This window comes from Mytilus galloprovincialis, chromosome 7 (genome assembly GCF_965363235.1).
Source record: "Mytilus galloprovincialis chromosome 7, xbMytGall1.hap1.1, whole genome shotgun sequence".
Taxonomy (NCBI): Eukaryota; Metazoa; Mollusca; class Bivalvia; order Mytilida; family Mytilidae; genus Mytilus; species Mytilus galloprovincialis.
The window spans coordinates 95,692,296-95,698,295 of record NC_134844.1 but is presented as its reverse complement, the minus strand read 5'-3'; the positions used below and the strand labels follow the sequence as shown (position 1 = coordinate 95,698,295).

Sequence of the window (6,000 nt, the reverse complement as noted above, 5' to 3'; positions counted from 1 at the left end):
TATGGTGCTTATCATTTATATAACCTTTTAAAATCTATTGATGGTGACAAAACAAGTTTTTATAACTTTTTAAAGATTTTAATATACAATTGATCATGAAGTACATATAACATTCCACTGAGAAAATCTGCCTTTTTAGATTTTATTAAATTCTTACATCTTAACCTATTATTATTTTAATACATAGATCCTATTAAATGAAACCTCCTTTTAATGTACATTTTATGCATATTATTAAAAAAGCAAATTCAAATGAAACATAATTTTAAATATAAATAAAACTAAGTCACATACTTAAGTGAATATACTTGTATGGTAGAATAGTTTGTAATAAAAAGGTCCATGTAAATATGCCTTGCATGACATTTCTATTGTTTATTGTTTATTTATATGTGCTGTACATATGTTGGAAATTTTGTTTTATTTTAAAAAAAAATTAAGTTAAGGGAAAACTCCATATATATTTGGAGGTGCTCCTAATTTAAGAAGGCTTAATTATACCAAGAAGAAGTTAAAAATTCAATATCCTTATAAATGCATCAATATCCCATATCCCATTTACTTTTAGAACAAATATCCCATATCCCTAAAATTAAAATGGCAAATATCCCGTATCCCAATATACCCTATACAAGCCTCCTTAATCATTATTCATGTTAAAGAATGATTTATAAAAAAGCTAAATGGGGTCAATGGGCATTTTTTTTAAAGGCATTCAAATGGATAAAACCAAAGGATTCCGAAATCTGACAAACGTGACAAGCGAACTTCCACATGTATTCTTAATTCATTTCATCAGATAATGAAAATAATTAAACTCACGAAATTATGACCAAATAAACAATAAAACTTCATACATTTCTACTTCTTACGATACATCTATTTTTATAAAAATCGCTAATAAAGTTAGAAAATCAGGGGCGATAATCCGACTCTAGTGACGTAGTCGCCTTGGTGATATCTAAATATTTTAAGATGGCAGCCAAGTGTAAATAAAGCCAAAACAATATCGTTTTAACAAGTTTTGTCATTAGAAGTGCGACATATCTTATAATTTATTTGTTACATGGTACCATAAAATCTACAGTCCGAGTAAGTAAGAAAAATGTCAGAAATTGAACAAGTTTACCGCTCTATTCTAGCAGGTGCTCGTTCAGCTGATCAGCGCCATGTCGCGTTATGATCCAAATCTTACAAATTTATAGAAACACTTTACCAGAGAAATGTTTTTTTAAGGAGTGTTATTTAAAGCCAAGTTCACCCTGATGAATTTCCTCTTCTGAGACAGAACACCTGCTTTCTTCTTAAAATGTTGAGAAGCCATGACCTTCTTTTTGATTATTTTAGTTTGCTTTATACAACATTCAGGTCATTTAAAAGAATATGTTTGTTTGCCCTAACCCTACCGGTATCAGGTCCATTCTCGCCCAATACACTTTCGCACCTCACATGTTTCCCCCAGAAGTTTGTTCCCACGCTACATGTTTGCAACCAATTTTTATTTAAATTTTAGATGAATTAATAGATATTTGTATAGCAATACACTATCCAAAAACATGAATTATTCAACAAAAAAACAAAACATTGTCAGAATGCAAATTCCTTTTGAATATCACCAAGGATTTGTATAGTAAGAAGGATTGGAATCTCGCGGTTTATCGTAATCTCTTCCGCGGCGAGACTTTGCTACTCGCCACTATTACTACCAGGGGCGGATCCAGCCATTTTTAAAAGGGGTGTTTCTAACCCAGGACAAAGGGGGGGGGGGTTCCAATTACATGTCCCCATTCAAATGCATTGATCGTCCCAAAAAAAAGGGGGGTTCCAACCCCCGGAACCCCCCTCTGGATCCGCGCCTGACTACTACTACTACTCGTCACTTACGATATCGGAACATGATTTTTTTTTACACATGCATCGAGTTGTGTTCTTATTTTTGTCTCGGTATAGACAATGTTGTAATGGTAAAGGACTAACTAGGCACTTTATTGATATTCATTCTTAAATGTAATTATTATTGATTTTCACTCCAGTTTCAATTGACGAAAAAGCATAATTTAAATGTTTTATTTGACGGACATTGTAATGCAATGTGTATAACGACAACTGGCAATGTGTTTGTATGTTAACTTCTGTAAATTTTTATTTACTTTCTATACAAATTCCTTTTGAATCTCGATATTTATTTAGATGAAGAGAAAAAAAAAACAATAAAAATTGGGCTCCAATGGGTAGGGTCACCTTGCGAATGGACTTTGGGTGCTAAGTGAAAGGGGCAAACGTGAATGGGCGCAAACCTTACATACTCAGAAAAAAAAACTGCTTGCTCATATTGATAGATCCGTGTTTTGCTTGCTCGGATACTAATATTAAAAACACATATTTTTGTATCTATTCTATATTTTCAAAACTACATATGTACATTCATACTACAAATCTACAACTCCCAGTTTATGGCTACACGTGCTGATCTTATCTATCAAGTCATGAATATTTATTGTAGGCGTGTCAAAATCGTATCATACGCGATAATGACCAGCCAGTACACAATGTAATGATTTCATTAACCAGTATTAAAAAGATAAACATAACATCCCCCGCCCACAAATTAGAAATTTCTAAAAATTTCTTACTGGTAAATGAAATCTATCTTTATAAAAATTATGAATAATAATAATAAAAATAACAAAAAAAAAATGAAAAAAAAATTGAAACAATCTCTCAGCAAAATACTAATTGTACTTTAATATACACACTTTTAAAACTTGAAAAAAAAATATAAGTTCTCATTAAATGATAATTCTATGTGTTAAATTAAATAACTTCAAAATTTGTAGTCAATAAAAATAAAAACAGAAAGTTTTAAAATATCTAGAATAAAAGGTTTCTTTTTCTTCGTTGAAATATGCAGTAAAAAATATTATGTCGAAATGTATATTATGAAAACAGAAAACAATAAAACAGGTTTCAATGATTAGAATCAATGATCATGGGTTAAACTTAAATCCCAGTGTAATTAAATTGCAGTCTTGAAACGGAAATTCTGTTTATCAGATCTGTCAAAATGACAAGTGTGCATAAATTTTATAGTTACAAATCAACTAATCTATCCATTAAATCTCATTAGAACTCATTATGTAAAAACCACAACATCATAAATATCTCTCTGTGAAATCCCAGACACAGATGTTCGATACCATAGGTCGTAAAATCTTGACCACTAAACTCTTACTTGTTTATTTTACGGATACTTCCAAGAGCACGACAGATTACAACTGTCAAACTTGCTCAAGTGAACACTTGCGATGCATAAAATGTAGCTTTAAAAATAAACATACATGTTTCAAAGTGATGACACTAGCAGAGACCCGAGACTCTTAATATATTTCAAATAATAATAACTAGACTATTTCACACACTCACACAATTATACATTAATCACTGTCGACTGAGATTAAAGATTCTTACAACATTCAATCAAAATAGATATTAATATATGAAAACAAAGGTTATTTCTAGCATAACATCTTTTGCGCTACTACATCTGTTGTTCAACGTTCAAACAATTCACAAATCCCGGCCACCAATTTTTGGCCCCTCTTACTCTTGAATCATTTGATTCCACCTGGCCACCAATTTTTGGCCACTTTTACTCTTGAATCATTTGATTCTACCCAGCCACCAATTTTTGGCCACTATAACACTTAATACCTCATGAATCATTTGATTCCACTTAAACAATCCTAATACAATTAGACACTCAAATAGCAAAAGTAACTTTTACAAATAACCGTATCAGCACGATTTAGGTATCAACAACAACAAATATACTACTTCTAAATGCAGTCACGTGTAGCCCTATATACAAGCATGCAAAGTAATAAAAAACAAATCAATATAACAAACAAATAAAGTTAAAGTCACTAACAAATCAATGTAAATCAATTTTAAAACATATCATCAAAATGTCAAAGATTTTTAATATTGTCACACACATATATTCTTCCATTTACATCTCTGGTACCCATGGATTGGTATTCAGTTACATCTATAGAGAGTGGCGAGACAATTTTCACACACTCAATTCCAGAACCTTGTGGCGAGGCAATTCTCACACACTAAGTATAAACTTCATCACGGCTATCTGTGGCGAGGCAATTCTCACACACAGGTCAGTAAGGAACATGTTAAACAATGTTGGTTGTGGCGAAACAATTTTCACACACAAAAATATAATCACAGTATCATCGGAGCAAAAGGCGGTTACATGCAAAGTTGATCTTATACTAATAAATATATTTTAAAAACAGCTTTGCGGTTATCGTCTTCTTCTTCTTCTTCTTCACATTCAGAAATTATTTTGGAACTTATAAGATATAATGCAAAATCCCAGAGAATTTCGTAAACTGGCCTACCTCTAATATGAAAATTAAAATCCGTCGTTAAATGAGTCTTAATTGGAATGTTCAGAATAATAAGTTTAGATGCATGTCCACGGTAGTATATATCTGAGACTACTATCCTGGTATATATATATAAAATCACGCTGTCGTATATAAAGTTCCTGAAAAGTCATTTAGGTAAAAAAAAAATATGTTTCACTTGTTTAAATTGCCGTTCTAGTCACAGCACCACCTCCGATATCCAAAGAAATGTTATTGAATCAGCACAAAATCCATGTGAATCAAAATAAGAAAAATAATCTACCCAGGAGAAAAACAAGCCATTGTCAACTGTTCAAACAACTACCACGAAATTAAAGTCACAATATTAATATATATAATTTGAGTCCTCCACCATGATAGATCCGTGTTTTGCTTGCTCGGATACTAATATTAAAAACACATATTTTTGTATCTATTCTATATTTTCAAAACTACATATGTACATTCATACTACAAATCTACAACTCCCAGTTTATGGCTACACGTGCTGATCTTATCTATCAAGTCATGAATATTTATTGTAGGCGTGTCAAAATCGTATCATACGCGATAATGACCAGCCAGTACACAATGTAATGATTTCATTAACCAGTATTAAAAAGATAAACATAACAATATCCTTATTGTCCTGATGTGAAAAAGTTTTTTTTAATCAGATAGGCATGATAGGTGTGAAGTCTAAAATTAGCATCTGACACTTAAATTTCTCTATGCTGAAAAAAGAAAAGAAAACGCCTACCTACCTATTATCTCGACCTTTTGGGTAGGGTTTGGGCAAACCAAAATATATTAAAGTTTGGCCTCAATTAGAAAATTATTAAATTTGTTTATTAGATAAAACACACATATATAATATAAAATTTCAAGGGTATAACAAATAAAAATAGCACAATACATTTTCAAGTTATAATAGCCATCAACATCCACTTGTATTTTTGTCCATCTGATGAGTTAAGCCTTTTGCAACTGATTTTTATAGTTCTTTCTTATGTTGTACTGTTATACCACTGTCCCAGGTTAGGGGGAGGGTTGGGATCCCGCTAACATGTTTAGCCCCGCAACATTATTTATGTATGTGCCTGTCTCAAGTCAAAAGCCATTAATTCAGTGGTTGCCGTTTGTTTATGTGTTACATATTTGTTTTTTCTTTATTTTTTTTATATAAATTAATATGGCCGTTTAGTTTTCTCGTTTGAATTGTTTTACATTGTCATATCAGGGCCTTTTATAGCTGACTATGCGGTTTGGGATTTGCTCATTGTTGAAGGCCGTACGGTGACTAATAGTTGTTAATGTCTGTGTCATTTTGGTCTCTTGTGGACAGTTGTCTCATTTGCAATCATACCACATCTTCTTTTTTATATGACATGTATATATCTAAATATTTTTGAATAAGAATCTCCAGAAAAAAAACAAGGGCAATGCGTCTTCACATTTAGTATGGATGAACAATGTTGTCCTTAGTCCTATAATGGCTGTTACATCTCTATTGTCATTTTGAATCAATACAAGTCAATTCACAACAATTATTTTATGAGTCCCAGTCAGCTTCTCA

At 31.6% G+C, this 6,000-nt stretch overlaps 1 protein-coding gene across 1 annotated transcript in view; it reads left to right on the top strand.

The window, feature by feature from the left end:
• The first annotated feature begins 953 nt into the window (after positions 1–953).
• The window catches only part of LOC143084026 (doublecortin domain-containing protein 1-like), a 66,974-nt gene continuing 61,927 nt past the window's right edge, over positions 954–6,000 (top strand). Inside the window, exon 1 of the mRNA XM_076260438.1 lies at positions 954–1,092. The gene's annotated coding sequence lies outside the window, so the exon portion shown is untranslated. The remainder of the gene's footprint in view (positions 1,093–6,000) is intronic.